The sequence below is a fragment of the Orycteropus afer genome, unplaced genomic scaffold (assembly GCF_000298275.1).
Source record: "Orycteropus afer afer isolate SDZICR_OR568_19922 unplaced genomic scaffold, OryAfe1.0 scaffold00102, whole genome shotgun sequence".
Classification (NCBI taxonomy): Eukaryota; Metazoa; Chordata; class Mammalia; order Tubulidentata; family Orycteropodidae; genus Orycteropus; species Orycteropus afer.
Window position 1 is genome coordinate 9,921,887 of NW_006921689.1, and position 8,866 is coordinate 9,930,752.

Genomic DNA, 8,866 nt, shown 5'->3' on the forward strand with positions numbered 1-8,866 from the left:
TTCCCTCATTTTTCCATTTTTATGATGTTGCTTATTGATTCAGTTGTGAGGATTTTTGCTTTCTTTATGTTGAGTTGTAATCCATACTGAAGACTGTAGTCTTTGATCTTCATCAGTAAGTGCTTCAAGTCCTCTTCACTTTCAGCAAGCAAGATTGTGTCATCTGCAAGTTGCAGGTTATTAATGGGTCTTCCTTCAATCCTGATTACCCATTCTTCTACATATGCTTCAACTTCTTGGGTTATTTGCTCAGCATACAGATTGAATAAGTATGGTGAAATTATACAACACTCACACACACTGTTCCTGATTTTAAACCATGGATTCCCCTTGTTTTGTTCAAAAAAATTGCCTCTTCATCTATGAACAGGTTCCTGATGAGCACAATTAAGAGTTCTGGAATTCCCAATCTTTGCAATATTATCCATACTTTGTTATGATCCACACAATCCAATGCCTTTGCATAGTCAATAAAACACAAGTAAACATCCTTCTGGTATTGTTTGCTTTCAGCCAAGATACATCTGACATCAGCAATGATATCCCTCATTCTGTGTCCTCTTCTGAATCCAGCTTGAATTTCTGGAAGTTCCTTGCCAATATACTGCTGCAAACACTCATCTGTCAGTTTCTTATACTGTGGTGGCTTGAGTGTTGCTGTAAAGCTTGAGGCTATGCTATTGGTATTTCAAATACCAACAGGGTCATCCATGGTGGGCAGGTTTCAGTGGAGCTTCTAGAATAAGACAGACTGAGAAGATAGGTGGGGCCATCACTTCTGAAGAATTGGCCACTGAAAACTTTATGAATAACATTGAAACATTGTCTGCTATTCTGCCTATAGAATCCTTCAATACTGCAATTTGAGGCTTGAATTTTTTTCTTCAGCTTTTTGGGTTTGAGGAATATCAAGCATGTTCTTCCCTTTTGGTTTTCTGATTCCAGGTTTTGGCACATTTCATTACAATACTTTGTCTTCTCGAGCCACCTTTTGAAATCTCTTCCGGTCTTTTATTTCATCATTTCTTCCATTTGCTTTAGCTACTCTCCATTGAAGAGCAACTTTCAGAATCTCTTCTGACATCCATTTTGGTCTTTTCTTCCTTTCCTACTTTTTTGTTTTGTTTTGTTTTGAGTGATGTTTTGCTTTCTTTATATATGATGTTCTTGATGTCATCACACAACTCACTTGGTCTTCAGTCATTGATGTTCAATACATCAAATCAGTTCTTCAGATGGTCTCTAAATTCAGGTGAGATATACTCCAGGTTACATTTTGGCTTTCATGGATTTGTTCTAATTTTCTTCTGTTTCAACTTGAACTTGCATATGAGCTATTGATGGCCCATTCCACAGTCAGCTCCTGGCTTTGTTTTGACTGATGATATTTGAGCTTTTCCATCTCTTCTTTCCAAAGATGTAGTCAAATTGATTTCTGTGTATTCCATCTGGCAAAATCCACATGCATAGTCACTAATTATAGTGTTGAAAAAAGGTATTTGTAACGAATAAGTCCTGGGTCTTGCATAATTCTATCATGCTATCTCCAGCATCATTTCTATCAACAAGGCCATATTTTCCAACTACTGATGCTGCTTTGTTTCCAATTGTGGTAGTTAAGCTTGTGTCAACTTGGCTGGGCCTGGTTGAGTGGCTGGGCACCTGGTGGTAGCTATTCCCCATGATGAGACTGGCAATCAGCTCCATGGTGGGATTTACCACAAGCAGCTGAGTAGCTGCCTTAGGGATGTGGTCTGCTTCTCATATGTAAGAAGCAGCTTTGGGAATAGTCTCTTGTTTATGGCATACTTGAACCCTGCATGTAGCCAAGTCGTTCTTCAGCAGTCTGCCATGCTGTGCTGATCTTGGGACTTTCAATAGACTTGAATTAATGGCCTGCCATGTTGTTTGGTAACACTGGAACTGTGTCTTTTTACTTGTCAACCTTAGGCTTGTCAGCCTCATCAGCCAGCAGCTGCCTGAGTAAAGAAAAGCCTCTAGCTTCAAAGGGCTGGAAGCAGGAGGCAGAGCTGAAGCCCAAGTTTGAGGGGCCTTCATGCAGCTGCTAGAAACTGACACTTTGAACTCGGATTTCTAGCCTGTGTAAGAGAATAAATTCCTGTCTGTTAAAATCTTCTCATTTATGATAGCTTCTATTACCTAGTGGCACTAGGTAACCAAAACACCAACTTTCACATCCCAATCACCAGCAACTAATCAATACATCTCGATTGAATGTTTGGTCAATTTCAAACTGCAGAGTTGGTAGGCATCTTCAATTTCTTCATATTTTGCTTTGGTGTTTGGTGTGTAAATTTGAATCATATTAGCATTAATTGATATTCTTGTAGATGTATGGATATTATCCTATCATTAACAGTATTGTTCTTCAGGATAGATCTTGAAATGTTCTTTTTGATGATACATATGATGTCATTCCTCTTCACTTTGTCATTTCCAACATAATAGATCATATGATTGTCTAATTCAAAATGACCAATATCAATCCATTTCAGTTCCCTAATGCCTAGGATTGGAGCTCTGGTGGCATAGTACCTAAGGCATTTGACTGTTAACAAGAAGGCTGGTGGTTCAAACCCACCAGCCACTCCTCAGAAGGAGGACTGGGCAATCTAACCCGAAATCATTCATTCTCTTTCATTTTTGATAACTTAAAGTTTCTTTAGATTCATACTTCATACATTCCACTTTCTGATTATTAACAGCTGGCAGCTGTTTCTTGTCATGTTCAGTCATGCCTTATAAGGAAATGAAGGTTCCAAAAGCTTTACTCCATCCATGTCATTAAGATCAACTCTACTTTGTGGAAGCAGCTCTTTCCTAGTAGTATTTTGAGTGTCTTCCAACCTGAGGGGCTCATCTTCCAGCACTATATCAGACAATGCTATTCATAAAGCTTTCCAGTAATATATCACACAGTGTTTCACTGCTATTAATAAAGGTTTCAGTGGCTAAATTTTTCAGAAGTGGATGGCCCTCTCCTTCTTCCCAGTCTTAGTCTGGAAGCTCTGCTGAAACTTGTCCACTGTTGGTGAATCTGGTGGTATTCAAATACTGGTGGCATAGCCTCCAGCCTCCCAGAATAATGCAAGCCACCACAGTATGACAAATAGACAGATGACTGGTGGCCTGACAGAGAAACATTTATACATATTCAGTGTTTTGACAATATGAAATCAAGCTATCGGCAGTTTGTTTGCTGAGAATGACCAGACCCTCTCCTGTGGTATTCTTCTCCTTAAGTAGACTATTTTATTGTTATTTCTTATAGAATATAACCTTTAACATTGAGGCTACAATTACTACAAAAATGATTTACATTTTTTGTTATTGGAGACTATATTTACTCTTTGTATGTTGTTACAGGAAATTGTATTTTTAGAATATGGTGGTTGTAGCAAATTCAATTAAGTCATTTAAGTTGTACTGTACACACTGGTTGTGTGATGATTTTCTCATAATATATGATTGCACTATCTTTACAATATTCTACAAACACATAAATTCCTTGAAGTTTCTCCCTAGTCAAAAAGTATTATGACCCTTGCCTTGACTTTATTCTTGCATCCAAGTCTCAGATAACAAAGTTTGCAGTTCTGAAAGACTTATTTGTAAAGGCAATGAGAAGTTTTTCATCCATCAAAGAAAATAGAAGTCATTGCTCTCTAATTACAAACAAAGAAAAATTAAATCTATCATTGAATGCAGAGATAATTGTAATGGAATTATCTGAAACAGTATACTATTTATTAAAACCATCATTTTTTTTTTTTTTTTTTTAGTTTTAGAGAAGGGGCAAATTTCACTATTGAAGGCAGATTGATTGACTGAATTGATGCTGTAATATGAATTCAAGTTATCAAATGTAAAGCCAAGCTCCTACTCTGAAGTGAATGATGAGTGTAATCATATGAATGTTTATATTCATTGTGAGGAGATAGTTGTTATCTCTGTAAATTATTCTGTTTTCTAGAGACTATCTACTAGACCCTGGGAATAAAGATTAGGCAATCTACCTCCATAGAAATACTGCCTTGGAAACCCAAGGAGGGGTTGCTATGAGTGGAATCAACTCAATGGCAGTGAGTTTTTTTTTTTTTTTTTTTTAAATCTACTAGACACAAGGTACAAGGTTAACTGGTTTTCCTCTTTAAAGCTGATTGTTGTTCATCAAGCCTATTTCCTTCTTTTCCTGGACATATACATAGGCTGCATTTTCTAGCATTCCTTGCAGATTGACGTGGTCCTGTGAGTGAATTCTAAGCAATGCGAGATGAATGAAAGTGATGTGGTCTACTTCTAGGTCTAGTCCATAAACTTTCAAATCTCATCCAGATGCTTCTTCCCTTTCCTTGAAAATCATCGCAGTGGCCATCTTGGAAGTCAGATTAGGAAGAGGAAGAGTTAGAAGGGAAAAGAATCTCAGCCCCTGAGATACTGGTTGAAAAGCCACTCTCCAATGATAAATACTCATTTTGATTAATGTGGGTGATAAAGAAACATCTATCACGTTTGAAGAGTTTTACATTTTTTGGCTCAGTTTGTAGTGTAGACTAGTCTCTGCAATGTAGTGTGTACTAGTGAGTGAGGAGGGCTGTGACCAGTGGAAGTGGACACCCTGGTGGCATAGTGGTTAAACTCTCAGGTGCTAATCGAAAGGTCAGTGGTTTGAACCAACCAGCAACTCCACAGGAAAAAGATGTGACAGTCTGCTTCTATAAAGATCACAGCCTTGAAACTCCTATGGTACAGTTCTACTCTGTCCTCTAGGGTCATTACGAGTCAGAGTTGACTTGATAGCAATGGGTTTTTGTTTGTTTTGTTTTGCTTTAATAAGAGACACCGAGGGGGGTCCACTATATCGAGAAACCAAGGATTTTCTTGAGGAAAACAAACCTATTTTCCATAGGTTTATGGGACTGCCTGGGAATTACCTTGTTTGGGCTAGGAAGAGATACACATCAGAACACATTGGTAGACTCCCTGAGCTGGAGATTGAAGGTGGACGTGGCTATGGTTTACTAAAGATTGCTGACTCAGGTAATTTAGTGAATATTAAATGAACACCTGCAACTTGGCCAGTCACCACCATCTGGCGCAAGTGTTCAGCATCTCCAGGGCAAAAACACATGCTAGACTGGTACATTATCAAAGACTGAGAATAGACAAGACCACAAAATGGATGACACATTCTGTAACATCACCACTGGGTCATTGCCAAAGCCCTTTAAGAATCTGGATGGGGTTTAGAGAAGACTCTGGAAAGGAAAGGGCAAAGGGCAAACTGATTGGAATTACATCATAAACTGGAAAAAAATGAATAGTTATTAAATTGTCTCAAAAAAACCCAACTAAATATGACTTAAAAATTACTTATGGCATGAGCTCTATATGTGCCTGTTTTTTCTGTATGCTGGCTTTGTGGAGAGAGGACCGAATCTCCTGTTTAAAGGTAAAGCTGAATTGGAATACAAAAAGATGGTATATTTAGAGAACTCTCTGGAGACATGGAATTTTCTAGAAGTTCAGCTTAAAGCCACATTATAACTGAGGTATGTATGTGGGTATAGGAATCAGAGAGTAAAATTATGGAGAATAAAAAGATGAAGAGAGACATTTAGACTAAGGAAACGAATGTTTCCCATTTTGGAATGGGTAAGCTACTGAGAAAATTGGATTTCTTTTTTAAATTTTAATTGTGATTTAGGTGAAAGTTTACAGAACAAATTCATTTTCCATACAGCAGCTCACATATACTTTGTATCATGACATGGACTGCAATTTCCTACAATGCAACAGCTCCCCTCCCATTTCCTGCCTATAGGTACCTCTTCCCTATGTCCTTCTCTCCCATGTACTCCTGCCCCACCTGCCCAACTGTCTTCCTGTGCATACACAGCCCTTCTATTCTCCCATGATTGATCTCTTCAAGGAGTGTGTCTTCCTAATGTAAATGTTCAGTTCATATGCCTGGTTTTTGTTTGTCTGGAAGCCACAGGAGTAGGTTTAATTCCAAACCTGAAGGGCAACTAGGGGCCATAGTCTCAGGGGTTTCACCAGGCTCAATCAGATCAGCAAACCTCATCCCTATTCTACATTGTTCTCCCACTCTATCCAGGATCTCCTACGTAGATCCCCCTCTGAGTGCTTAACAGTAGTAGCCAGGCACCATCTAGTTCTTCTAGTCTCATAGTTGTATAGACCGAGGATTGCGTGGTGTAACAGTTGCTTGCACTAATTGTTTCCATGCATCTTTGATGTTCTTCATTCTTCTTTGCTCTGGATGAGGAGAGACCTATCGTTGCATCTAGATGGCTGCTTGTAAGCTTTTAAGATCCCAGTCACTACTCACCAAAGTAGGATGTGGAACAATGTTTTTGTGTAATATGTTATGCCAGTTGAGCTTGATGTACCCTGCGAACACGATCCTGAGCCCACAGGTCCAACTACTGACTTACTCTGGGTAGCAGGCTGTGGCCAAGAATCGACTACAATCTTGCCCCTTGTCAGCTCTATAGTATAACTGAAAATTCTTACAGAACATACAAATATACTTGTAGAAACATGTCTGTCAACCCTATACATGATCCAGGGCACACTGCCCCCACATAGACATACTGAATTGTTCAGCCTGTCCACCCATCTACCCACCTGTGGATCAATGCTTGCCATCACTGACAACACAGTACTATATGTGCAAAAGAGTTCATCTTTGTTGTCTGTACCTCCCATGTACCTCTCTATGTCTTCCTCTTCCTCAATGCCATTGACATTCACATTTAGTCCATTGTCCTTGGTTGGAGTCAGCCACAAAGATCCAGGTGAGGAGAGGGAACTCATGCCATGCCCCAAAGTGGTAAGGTGGGAGAGCGGGGAAAAGACAGAAAAGTCCAAGGGAACCGGGACAGAGGGAGGAGTCAGCCTCAGGGATCCAGGTAAGGGTGGTTGGAGAGGTTTCCAACCACTAGGGAGACAAACTTGTCTGTTGGTTTGTCCTACTGTGGTGATGTTTTGCTGTGAGTCTTGAGGCTGTGCCACTGTGATTTCAAACCCAGCGGTGTGCATATGGTGCAAAGGTATCACCCTGGCTTGCAGACTGAGAGAGACTAGGAAGAAGGAAGAAGCCATCCACTTCTCAAAAAATTGGCCAGGGAAAATCTTATGAATAGCAGAGAATCACTGCCTGATATATTACTGCACAACTTTATGAATAGTCTGAAACATTGTCAAATATAGAGGAGAAGGATGAGTCACTTAGGTTAGAAAGCTCTCAAAATAGGACTGGGCAAGAGCTGCATTATCAGAGTAAAACCAGCCTTACTCATGGATAAAGTAAAGCTTTCAAGACCTCCATTTGCTGATGTGGCACCACTCAAATTGAGGAGAAAGAGCTGGAAACATCCATTAATAATTGGAACATGGAATGTATGAAGTATGAATCTAGGAAAATTGGAAGTTGTCAAAAATGAAATAGAGCACATAAAGATTGATATCCTAGGCATTAGTGAGCTGAAATGGACTGGTTTTGGTCATTTTGAATCAGACCACCATGTGCTCGACTATACCAGGAATGACAATTTGAAGAGGATTGGTGTGGCATTCATCATCACAAAGGATGTTTCAAGATCTGTCCTGAAGTACAATGCTGTCAGTGATAGGATAATATCCTATGCCTGAAAGGAAGACCAGTTAATATGACTGTTATTCAAATTTATACACCAACTACCAAAGCCAAAGATGAGGAAATTGAAGATTTTTATCAGCTTCTGCAGTCTGAAATTGACCAAACATGCAATCAGGATGTGTTAATTATCACTGGTGACTGGAATGCAAAAGTTGGACACAAAGAAGAATCACTGGTAGTTGGAAAATTTGACCTTGGTGACAGAAATAATGCTGACCCTCACATGGAAGAATTTTGAAAGACCAATGACATATTAATTGCAAACACCTTTTTTTAACAACACAAATGGCAGCTGTACACGTGGACTTCACCAGATGGAACACACGAAAATGAGATTGACTACATCTGTGGCAAGAGGCAATGGAAAAACTCAGTATCTTCAGCCAAAACCAGGCCAGAAGCTGATTGTGGAACAGACCATCAACTGTTCATAAGCAAGTTCAATGTGAAGTTAAAGACAATTAAAACAAGTCCACGAGAGCCAAAATATGATCTTGAGTATTTCTCTCCTGAATTTTGAGACCATCTAAAGAATAGATTTGATGTATTGAACACAAATGACTGAAAACCAGAGAAATTGTGGGATGACATCAAGAACATCATCCATGAAGAAGCAAGAGGTCATTAAAAAGATGAGAACAGAAGACCAAAATGGATGATCGAAGAGACTCCAAAACTTGCCTTTGAGCAGAGAGTAGCTAAAGCAAATGGAAGAAATGACAAGATAAAAGAGCTGAACAGAGATTTCAAAGAGCAGCTTGAGGAAACAAAGCCAATTACTATAAAGACATGTGCAAAGACCTGGAGTTAAAAAACCAAAAGGGAAGAACATACTCAGCATGTCTCAAGATCAAAGAATTGAGGAAAAAATTTAAGCCTCGAGTTGCAATATTGAGAGATTCTATGGGCAAAATATTGAATGATGCAAGAAACATCAAATGAAGATAGAAGGAATACACAGAGTCACTGTAGCAAAAAGAACTGGTAGATTTTCATCCTTTTCAGGAAGTGGCATATGATCTAGAACCAATGGTATTGAAGGAGGAAGTCAAAGCTGCCATGAAGGGATTGGAGAAGAGCAAGGCTCTGGGAATTGATGGAATACTCATTGAGATATTTCAACAAACGGATGTCCCACTGGAGACACTCACTTGGTTATGC